A 12,500-nucleotide genomic window follows, 5' to 3' on the forward strand; every position below is an offset into this window, starting at 1 on the left:
GTGGTGACTTTAATGATTTTTATGATACATATATTGCCAGTGTGGCACGCAAACACAACGGTCAAATATTAAAACACAGGTTGAAAATATAATACTTTTTTGCGGAAAATATTAACGTATAGTCTATCCGTGTGTGATCCATCATAGGAGAAATTTCATGTGCGTTTTTTTTTTTTTTATTAGAGTAATAATAGCGACTATTACGTATAGTAAAATACGCGAAAATGTGGCAAATACACACAGTTAAAATCATTTTTGCTAGGCCTATAATAGCGAATAATTCTATTGCGAATACGAATATGTCTTTGATCGAAACCAGTATGGCTTAGATAATCAATAGTATAATAATTAGTAAGATTATGAAGACACGTCCCTAAAGAAATTGAATTAAAAAAATAATGCTCTTTTCACAAAAGTTAGATACTCCTTTGAAAATTGATTCCCTGACCGTTACGCCTTCCTGGCAGGAGTAGTGCTTAAAGCAAGTGTTTACGTAACGGAAACAACATGTTATTGTGATGGTCACTGAGGTAATTGGATTGCTTTGTACACCGATCATGAAGTATCTATTGCATCTCGAGCGTGCAGTAGCTTATTCTTTAATGTTTTAAATGTTCGGAATTTCCAGATACTTGAAGGTCGATTTCCTTCTTTATTACTTTAGTGACAAAATATATCGTATATACAAAAGATGTGCTTATATAAATTATATGATTTTCGTTCTATATTTAGATCCTATCATCTGTCTCAGCTGAGCTGCCATTACAACAGGTTTCATTAACATCTGGTTATGGCAACATTACTCATGATATCGGCTGCTGATTGGCTCAAATCCACCTTATACGAAAGTAATTAAATAAGCTTCGAATCCTTACCGAAGCAACTGTATATATTTAAGACAGAGAGTCACAAAACTATGAAGAAATAACTTTATTAAAAAATATATCAGTTTGCATTAATATAGATATACTCGGCACATGATAATATAGAAATTAAGTATCAGAAAGAAATGCTGGTAAACGTAATCGAACACCCAGTGGAGGTGTAGGGCGGCGGGCCGGGGTCTAGGAGGTGGAAGCTAATCTAACTTGAGCCTTGACATTCGAATTCAGAGCTTCAGCTGTACCTGAAGTGCATTAGCTTCATACAAAATTGGCAGTCTGCAGTTACCTAATGTAAATTTCTTATTTTTTTTTTTTATAAATAATGTATTGCACAAGCGACCTTCAAAAACTTGCAGATATGGCTGACTTGAGAGTTGTAAAAGAGTTTAGTATTCCTAAGTGAGTTATTATTATTATTATTATTATTATTATTATTATTATTATTATTATTATTATTATTATTATTATTATTATTATTAATGCAGATGAGCCATATTCATATGAAATAAGCCCACAGTGGATTTGATTGGCTCAAATCCACCTTATACGAAATAAAGTAATTAAATAAGCTTCGAATCCTTACCGAAGCAACTGTATATATTTAAGACAGAGAGTCACAAAACTATGAAGAAATAACTTTATTAAAAAAAATATATCAGTTTGCATTAATATAGATATACTCGGCACAAAATGATATAATAATAAAAAATATTTTGAAGTTTTTTTTGTTATGTCATTTGGTATTGTCTATGAAATATTAAGATAACGTATGTACGTAACAGTCGACAACCTAGAATATCTAGGCCTATGTGTAAGAATAAGGGTTGTGATAACTCTTCGCAACATTGATTATGATACACGGTGTAACTAGCTTAGGATATATAGTTATGTAACTTGGGTAATGATAGACCCATTCCGTACTTTACAAGCGAGTCAAGCATGGATTATCATTAGCTTAGGCTATGTAGCCTAGTAATAGCAGTCAAGATACCAATGGAAATAATAGGCCTGGGTACCATAAGTTATATTTACTGCTTACAGTAGTTAATAATATACATACATTATCTGGTAGCAAGGTGTGTTTAAGCATTTACCGAGAATAAAGCAGCAGGATTGCATGATTATTGGAGTCGACAACGGCTAACCTATTTTCCGTACCCATCGATCTATCCAGTTTGTGATGAAGAGTAATATTTTGCTAAAAGTCGTCACCTGACTTATACCGACCGGTTTTTAACCTAGTAACTTTCAACAGATCATTGCGAATATTAATAGTTTCCTTCGTAACAGTGAAATGTGAAAGCAAGTAAATGTTTCTTATTTTCTTAGCTTATACATAGCATCGTTCGAAGAATTTGTTCGCGTAACAATTGAAAACAGAGGACGATAAAGTTTAAGAAAATGGAAGGTTGATTTTGGTAATAACTCCGCGTCGGGTATTTCTTTGGAAATACAGCTTCCTTTAGTACTTTCGGTTGCTTATGAAGAATTTACCGTTATTATTTGGGGGTCGACAGTAATTAACCGCCAGGGGCTAGTACTAAATACGGCAAAATACATTGGATGCCCTATTTCCTATAGGTTTTTGTATTCGCGGGACGGTTCCAAGTAGTCCGTGCGGAGTTATTGCCTAGAATGACCAAATGGAATGCCTGGTAAATGTAGACCAGTGTTTCCCAACGTGGGGTAATAAGAACTATATCACCACAGGGGGCATCATGATTTTAGAGGAGATTAGGTGGTTGCATTGCAAAAAAAAAAAAAAAAAGTTGGGAACCTCTGCTATAGACGAAAGGAAACTTGTAACAAGCCATTGGCAATATAACTGTAGCTGTCTGCCAAAGAGATGCTGCTGTACAGGAAGGTGTCTATTCAGTGAATTAAGTAAACGGTACGACCGGTCCCCACTAATATGCCCAATAAATACTGACGCATCTCCGACTGTATGATGAAGTAGCAACGACACCATTATCATCCGCAATTTTATTAGATGATAATATTAGTTGATATGTGCATGTTATACTGTTATAATTTCCACGAGAAGAGCTCTGTTATTTATAGACAGACGATGAAATACTGGGGCTTAAGATTACAATTGACAGCTCTATTATTGCTTAAGGTAAACAACCGACTGGACTGGCCAACTCATTGACTACCGCGTATTTGGCCACCCTCTGAAAAAGTACTTTAACACGCCCTGACACCGGAGATGGTCATCAGTCATAAGTTGTTGGTGGTGATAGTAGGAGCTCAAGACCTCTACTCTCCTTTCGAAGTAAGTATTTTCTCCAAAGTTAGAAATTAAGGCCATATTTTAAGATTTAAACAGAGGGTAATGAAAAGTGTGGCCAACGCAGTGCACACTTCCCCCATGACGCTTTCGAAAATTTTACTTACAATTAAAAAAGTTTAGAAGATTGACGCCATCTCGATGTTTGCGGTGTCGCTTGTGTCAACAAACTTACCATTTCCTGTGCTAAGTCCGCACACTACTTATACCCATAGACGGTGGGACACTTTCATCACAACAATCGTAAACCCGACCTCTAACCAGTACTTATCCAAGGGAACTACGGCATTCTTTGCGACGTTTTGCGCTCTTCAATTGTTTATCAGTGTTGTCAATTGGTATGTGTTTACCCTCAAAACTGGGTATAAGACTTACACAAAACCGGGGAAATAGGTGAAATTAGCGTATCTATTTGGAGTATATATACATATTACAGCATTACTATGACAACTAGAATTCATGGAAACAGTTTGTAAATGCATCGGCGTATGTGTGAAGCTCCACTAGATTGGCAACGATGAGTCATTTTTTCGTTGCGTCGTCTGCTCCTAAGTACATCAGAAATATTTGTAATTTTTCGGGGTTAATTTTGTTGCAAAAAAGAGATAATAGACACGAATTAAATAAATATTTTGAAGTAACAACGTAAAGTTAAACTAAATAATGAGTAAAGTAAACAATTAAGGGAATAAAGCTTTGCACCTCATAAACAGTGTAGTCGTCTGCTCCTAGTAACTGTGTTTGTGGAGTGAGTGCTTAGGCACCAGGAACAGCAACGTGGTTCAAGTGCAAAATGTGTATAATTACAATCACATAAGCACTGTGGAGTTTCAGTTGTGATGGTAGTAAGGATATAACCACCGCTTACAACGTAAAAATGAATTCAGTTCAAACCATGACCCCGGGAATAAAAAGTTTCATACTTTCACTAATATACGCAACAAAATGTTGTTTTATTGTGCTGATTACAACTGCAATCTTGAGTAAGATCAATAAACATTACATATATGCGCTAACATTCTTCAAATGAGTGCTGGGAAAGATGGTGGATTGTCTGTGGTTAGAACGGCCAGTCACGCAATTGCCGTCATATTGGATTTCAAAACTGCCTTGAAAACATATTTTACGAAGAGCTCATATGCTTATTTTTAGTTCGTATGGGGCTTTCATATATCAAATTATGTTGACGAAACTTCAATCTTTTGAATGGTATGCTTAAAGTTGTAATTGTATTCTTGTTTCACCAATTAAATATCGAGTGAATAAGGCCTGGCCACGCGATGACGATGGATCGTCTGCGGTTGTTTACCCTATAGACTCAGCATTTGAAACAGAGAGAGGTATGCAGAGGTTGAAGAGCGATATTTGCTCTACAACACGTCATCACTCGATGAGGCTACGAAGCTTCATCACTCGATGAGGCTACGAAGCTTGAGCACGAATTAAGTTCATTCCCACTCGTACATCGTGGATGTGTAAAGTCTTGTCTTTTGATATGGTAAGTAGGGTCACAGTGTGTCAGTATTCAATGCAATGTAAAACTTCACATACAAAAGAAACCCGTCGTTTCGTCCCATGAATATTAGGCCTAGTTGTATATAGCGTTAGCAACTTGGATCTACGTAGAACAACAAGCCTATTTTTTACATTTTGGCCAATTGCTCACGGAAGTAGATTGTGCACCGTAGAAAATGGTGTAAGGTTTCAAAACTGTCAAGTTATGAAAAGTTATTGTAATATGATTGCGATAATGAGGTCTTTTGTTCCTTGTGGGCGCAAGAGCTCATTTTCCCCCCAGATAATTTATGATTCTTGAACATTAATTTATCAGTTTTTTTATATTTTCTTTTTAATATTTCACATACTGAGTTTTACTGTTTTGATAAACCAATGTTCCTGAGAACCTCTCGGCGGCCGCGAGTTCGATTCTCGGGCATTCCATTGAAGTGTGAGAGATGTGTATTTCTGGTGATAGAAGTTCACTTTAAAAGTCACGTAAAGACGTTGGTCCCGTTGGTGAATAACCACTGGTTCCATGCAACGTAAAAATACCATACAAACAAACAAAAACTGATGAGGTTAGGAATTCGTCGTTCAGGCCCTCGACTCGAACCCGCGTTATATCTTGAAACAATAGCTTTTGAAAAGCTCGTATGTTTTTACGTAATATAACGTTTTTAAGATGTTTTAACAACTATGATTAAACTCGTGTTCTTTTTTTTATGTTTTGTATAATTTTGATTGATAGAATTTGAATGATGAAAAATAGATAGGCAATGGTGAATCTCTCTCTCTCTCTCTCTCTCTCTCTCTCTCTCTCTCTCTCTTTTCTTACAGAATCGTCTGCCTAAAAACGGGGTCAGAAGTTGATGGTTAGGTCGTAAAACTTCATAATGTAGTAGCTAGCTATAAAAATATATATACATTTTCCTCTTCTCGCATATTGGTACCAAAGGGAAATTCAGTTTTACCTTTCGATGATATTCAATAATAGCAGTTGTATGTGGAGAAACCACAAATGTATTTTGAAGTCCTTCGTATATTTCAGTATTTGGTCCTTAGTTATAGTAGGATATAACGAACATTATTTGGTCCTTAGTTATAGAGGATAAAGAAACTTATTTGGTTCCTAGCTTATAGCAGGATATAACGAACATTATTTGGTCCTTAGTTATAGTAGGATATAACGAACATTATTTGGTCCTTAGTTATAGTAGGATATAACGAACATTATATGGTCCTTAGTTATAGTAGGATATAACGAAAGCGTAGCTGTAAACTCGAATGCAAATACGTAGAGTAAATTTGACAAAGGAAACTGGAAATTTTATGATACAGAAAGAAAACTACTTAAAAAATGATGAGTATAATTCCTGTTATTAAAATGAACCTAGAAGGGAATTCATTTATTTGTAGATACTTCCAATAAATGAATGTGTTAATTATTAAATGTTAATTTATAAATATCTATACAGGTAAATCTAATGAATGAATGTCTTAAATTGATAAAAGGTTAATTTTGACATAAATCAGAAATATCAAATAAAAATCTTAATCATATTCTAATGTTTCAGCTTCTGTGGCCAATCAACCAGCGTATCTGTGGGCATTCGTTGTAAATGTGGGCATTCCTCATATCTGTGGGCATTCCTCATATCTGTGGGCATTCCTCATATCTGTGGGCATTCCTCATATCTGTTTGCATTTGTCGTCAATGTGGGCATTCCTCGTATCTGTGGGCATTTGTCATATCTGTGGGCATTCGTCATATCTGTGGGCACTCGTCGTATCTGTGGGTATAACTCGCATCTGTGGTCATTCGTCGTAAATTTGGGCATTCCTCGTATCGGTAGGCATTCGTCGTAAATGTGGGCATTCCTCGTATCTATGGGCATTCCTCGTATCTGTGGGCATTCGTCGTAAATGTGGGCATTCCTCGACATCCATCGTGAATTGAACTCTCCACAAAAAAGCTTTGAGTTAAATGTACTGTTGTATCGTTTCTTAGTCTGCCTTATCTTGATAGGCATATCCTTTGGGTTTTCATATTTTTGTTTAAGTTATGCGGATATGTTTCTGTCTATGGTATTATATTACAGGTTTTTGGGGGCAATGGTGTGTCGTGAATATTTTATTTAGATTTCGTCTCGTCGTTATACTTAATATTACACACGAACACATACATAAGATATATATATATTATATATATAATATATATATATATATATGTGTGTGTGTGTTGTGTGTGTGTGTGTAATATATGTGTATAAATATATATGTATTGCATATGTGTGTGTTTGTGTCAACATTTTATTGAGGGGAAATCCAAAACTAAAGCCAAGAAATTAAGGTCAAAGAACATTGCTAAGTCTAAGGGTGCTTAACTTATTATTTAAGAGCCCTTAATTAAACATTGTTCTGCAATATAGCGTGAATAACTGTCTTTCAAAAATCTTGTTCTGAATGCATTATTTAAGGAAATCCAACCGAGCGGGAACTCCCCTAATGCTTCCTTAACATGCTCCATATAAGACCGTGTTACAAATCTTTTTAAAAGGCGAAGACCATAAATGAAAACCGATCATAAGCGTCTAGATTGTTTCATAGAAATGTTGAAGCCAGTGTCAGTTTAATCACCAAAATGGAAAGAATCGTATGAGGTGTCGATATATTACGAATATCAGAGTAATACCTCATCATTTATTTCCTAAAGGTGAGGAAAGCGCCTCAGCGGCGTAGTTGGTATAGTATTAGCGTTCCACCTCGGTGGTCGCGGGTTCGATTCTCGGCCATTCCTTTGAGGAGTGAGAGATGTGTATTTCTGGTGATAGAAGTCACGTAAAGCCGTTGGTCCCGTTGCTGAATAACCACTGGTTCCATGCAACGTAAAAACACCATACAAACAAACAAACCTAAAGGTGAGGTTGTAAGTATACTTACGGTTCTTCTCAGCGTCCCTTCGGTATCTAGCCACAAACCTCTCCATTCGTTTTACTACATCTCCGTTCATATTCTCTACCTTCCATCCCGTAGGGGGGTAGTGCCGTCAGTGGACCTCATGCGGTGCACTGTAGGCATTACTTAAGGTTCTTTGCAGTGTGCCTTCGGCCCCTAGCTGCGACCACTTTTGTTCATTTTACTGTACGTCCTTTCTTATTTTCTTTATTCATCTTATTTTCCACCCTCTCATGGTGTAACTGCGAGGTTTTCCTGCTGTTACACCTTTCAAACCTTTTACTATCAGTTTCCACTACAGCGCTGAATGACCTCATAGGTCCCAGTGGTTGACCTTTGGCCCAAATTCTATATTCAACTCAACTCTCTACCATCCATCTTTCTTCTCTCTCCAAAACATTTTTCCAAACATTATTCACGATGCTAAATGACCTCACTGGCCTAGATTTTGTAATTCCAATTTAAGTCCATCAGTTACGCTGAGGTATTAAGTCGGAGGCAATGTCTCACTCATTCCTTAGACTGGCTTTCTAAACGGGAGGGAAATAAATCGCCTTTGTACGACTTCGATGCTTAATTGGAGGGAGACAAGTTCGACTTTGTGAGGCTCAGACGTCTATATATCGAGCTCTGATTGTTCACCCTTGTATCGACTGGCGTTGTCCCTCCTGTATTGGGAGAATTTCTTTCCCTGCGTTGTTCAAATAACTATTTTCCATGGTGGTCATGATATCGTGCATGTGAATAGCGTTCCTTGCATTTAAATGTTATCGTGATCTTTGGGAAATCATTTAATATTTTCTGTCTCTATGTATGTGCAATATTTACACAATAACATCTAGATCCCAAAATATCAATTACGCTTACTCTAGTACTAAGCCTACAAACTACTTTGTTGTTGGCGGTGGTGGTCTTGCTGTTGTTGTTGTTGTTGTACTTCCTGTTGTTACTGTTGTTCTTACTATTGTTGTTCTTGTTGGGTGGTAGGAAATGTCTAAGGAAAAGCCTAAAAAGGTCTGAAAAGGTGTTTCGCGTGAGTTAAAGATACAGGGATTTTAAGATAGGATATTTATGATTTATTTATTAGAATGAAAATGTAGAGAAAAAAAGTAAATAATGTGGATGTTAAACAATACAGAATAACTATTTCTATTGAAATATAGCTTATTATAATTATAATTATAAATGACATCGATATATATGTGCAAGGGACACTGTTGCAGATACAGAGAACAAGAGTGATTAAGCTATTTACTCAGATGTAAATAGGATTTACTGAATGATGTAGTTCTTTGATTATATATATGTTTGAAGATTAATATTATATATATCTTTATATATAAGCACTTTTTTGCTACTATGATTTCATAAAGATGCGTAATCACTGTAGGACGTCTAATAAATCTGTATTAGTGATTATTATGTAAGAATTCCCACGCAACAGGCTAAATTTTTCTCAGACGTTCATGTGTGGTTTACGAGAGGTATATTTAAAAAAAAATGTTTTCATTGACACATATGGCGTTTATATTTGTAAGTAAGATTGTGCTGCTCATGGTCTTCCGAAGCTTTCTACTTCGGCTGGTGGATTTGGAATCGTATAATTGTTGGAATCGTAAAATTATTTCCGAGTAAAGATGGTTACCTTACGTATGGTAAAGATGAGAGAGAGAGAGAGAGAGAGAGCCGTTTTTCTTCCGTTTCACGTTATTCTTGTCAAAGTTACGTAAGATAGAATGCCCAAGACAGACAGACAGACGGACGGGGGAGGAATATTTAATTTTTCATTACAAATCGATCATGCTAACATTGAAGCGGAGAGCGGAGTTGTAGAGAGAGAGAAAGTTGCATTGCTGCCCTTCCATTTCAGATCATTCTTACTGGTAATCATCGAAGCAGAAAGGCCAACTAACGCAAACAAGTTCGCATGTAAGAGGATTTGAAAGCAGCTAATGGAAGCTGTTTGCATGGTTGAAGTCTTCTACTCTGGAACTGGAATTCTGTTATGTTCATTCATAATTCATTTCACTAATTTTAGTGCTGAGAAATTTTTTGAGCTCGGAAATGTCCTTTTAGTACAGTATACGTGCGCACAAATATGCACACATGCATACATATATGCGTACATACCCAAGTACAGAATATATATATGTATCTATATACATTGTGTGTGTATGTATATACACACGTATATGTATATGCAATATACATATATATATGTATATATATATTATTTATATATATACATACACACGCACACACATTATATATATATATATATATATATATATGTATATATATATTATATATATATATATATATATATGTATATGTATGTATATATGTGTATATATGTGTATATATGTATATATGTATATATATATATATATATATATATATATATATATATATATAGGATATATATAGATAGGAATAACTTGATCACGAAGTATATAAAACGTGATGCTATGTATAAATGAAGGTTTTTTTTGCCACGAAGGAAAAAAATGAAAAAACGAGTTAGCCGAGTACTTTCGGTCTTATTCGGACTCTTTACTGAGGCATACAGTATGCCTCAGTAAAGGGTCCGAATAGGACCGAAAGTACTCGGCTAACTCGTTTTTTCATTTTTTTCCTTCGTGGCAAAAAAACCATATATATATATATATATATCTATATATATATATATATATATATATATATATATATATATTAATATCCTGTGTGTGTATATGTATATACTCACATATATGCTCATGTAATATACACATATACATATAGATATATATTATGTATTTGGCAATGTGTGTATGTATGTATATGTTTGATTGGTATGGGCGCCCGCCGTCGGACTGACGGGACTGAGATTCGGAACGGAGATGGGTTTCCACCCCCAGAAGGTCGAGACCTAAGTTCGGGAGCCCTTAGATCCTTCCAACTCCCCCCACCCCTCCGACTTTCTATCACTTCCACAGTCATTAGATCCCTCCCTCCTTAGATCCGCCCCCCACCCCGCCCCCGACCTTCTATTACTCTATCCACTGTATTCAGTCACATCTAATTTTATGAATCATTTTTTCTTTTACTAATTCATTAATTCATTTACCATAATTCAACTTATTTAATAATCTTCATTACTTCGCTGAATGGCCTCCTTGGGCCCAGTGCCTGGGTTTTAGCCCTAAATATCATACATCCATCCATCCACTGTATTCAACTGTGGCGTGATTTATCTATTTTCTTTTCATAAACTATGCTCTGGGTTACACGGACCAATCTAGCTGGGACCCGTCCGTAGGGCGGGTAACGAGCTAGTATATATATATATATATATATATATATATATATATATATATATATTATATATATATATAGATAGATAGATATAGTATATATATATATATATATATAGATATATATATATATAGATATAATATATATATATAGTATATATATATATATATATATATATATATATATATATATATATATATATATTAAAGCACGAAGAAATAAAAAACGTGCTGATTATACGAACAAAGTTACAGCCACGAAGGATAATTGAAACACTGGAGATGCTATGTACTTCCGTTTTATTACCAAGACATGTTCATATATATTATATATATATATATATATATATATATATATATATATATATATATATATATATATATATATATGCACAAACAGTTTCTGAAATTTTGTAAAATTCCAAGGCACGTCAATCCTCGTAATGATTTGGTGGGGCATTGCATGCTTTCATTGCAATTGATAGTTAGAACATAGAGAGAAAGAGATAGAGAAACATGCTATGAAGGCTTAATAACTGCTCGTTTTCTTTAAAAAGGTTGATTTTTTAAAAGAAATTTCTAATGTAATATTCTCTTACTATGAGATTCGGGGCCTCTGTAACACGGTTTTTTCGCAATAACTTTTTATCTATGCGTTTCATAAATATAACGCTTATTCAGAATACACATTATATCCATACATAAAAATTTAAATACAAGCAATGCAGTACACCTTTATGAATTGTGAAAGCTCTACACTGATAATTGTCATAATGAGCAAACCAACAAAATATGTTAATAAATACAAAATCACTTCGATTATTAGTCTAACTCCCGAAATAAGTTTCCTAAGAAATTAGTCTACCTTATAGGTCACAATCAGATTGACAAGATGCAGGGAATAGTTGGTAATTTTCAAAAACATAGTAGACAAGCTTGATTTGATAACTGCTATATCCAATGTCAAGCAATTTTTATTTATTAGCTATCTACCTATTTACTGAAAAAAAAAAAATAGCCGGTACCGTATTTTGGCTTTAAACCTTCACCAATAATTGTCGTCAGAATGATGACTTCATGAGGTTCCACCCACTTTGGCCTCGTTATAATTCAGGATAACGCTTAAGGCTATCATGGGCATTGTTGGATTAGAAAATTTAAGTTCTGGCTATAAAAACTAATTTCTCGAGTAGTTGTAAGAAGTGGTGATAAATGATCCTCACGGATCCCAGCAGTTGGCCTAAACGTTTAATTCATGTATATTACTGTTATTACTAGTACTGTTGCGCCACTACTGCTACATTAGTATTACTACGCTAGCACAGATACCCCACCCACATCTATGGATCGTTCCACCATTCATAAAGTCTTTGTCATGGCCACGGGCTTTTTCTTGACTGTATAAAGTTGCAAGTCGTAATACAAATGCAGTTTTGCAACCACGGGGACAATTCCAAATCCTGTTAGCCATTCTTGACTGCTATGGGTTTCAGAGCCGATGGAAAAAGGTGAATGAGTTTCTGTCTGGTGGATGGGCGGGGCAACATTTCGTCAAACGTTGTTTACCTTGCTTACCTT

The sequence above is a fragment of the Macrobrachium nipponense genome, chromosome 14 (assembly GCF_015104395.2).
Source record: "Macrobrachium nipponense isolate FS-2020 chromosome 14, ASM1510439v2, whole genome shotgun sequence".
Taxonomy (NCBI): domain Eukaryota; kingdom Metazoa; phylum Arthropoda; class Malacostraca; order Decapoda; family Palaemonidae; genus Macrobrachium; species Macrobrachium nipponense.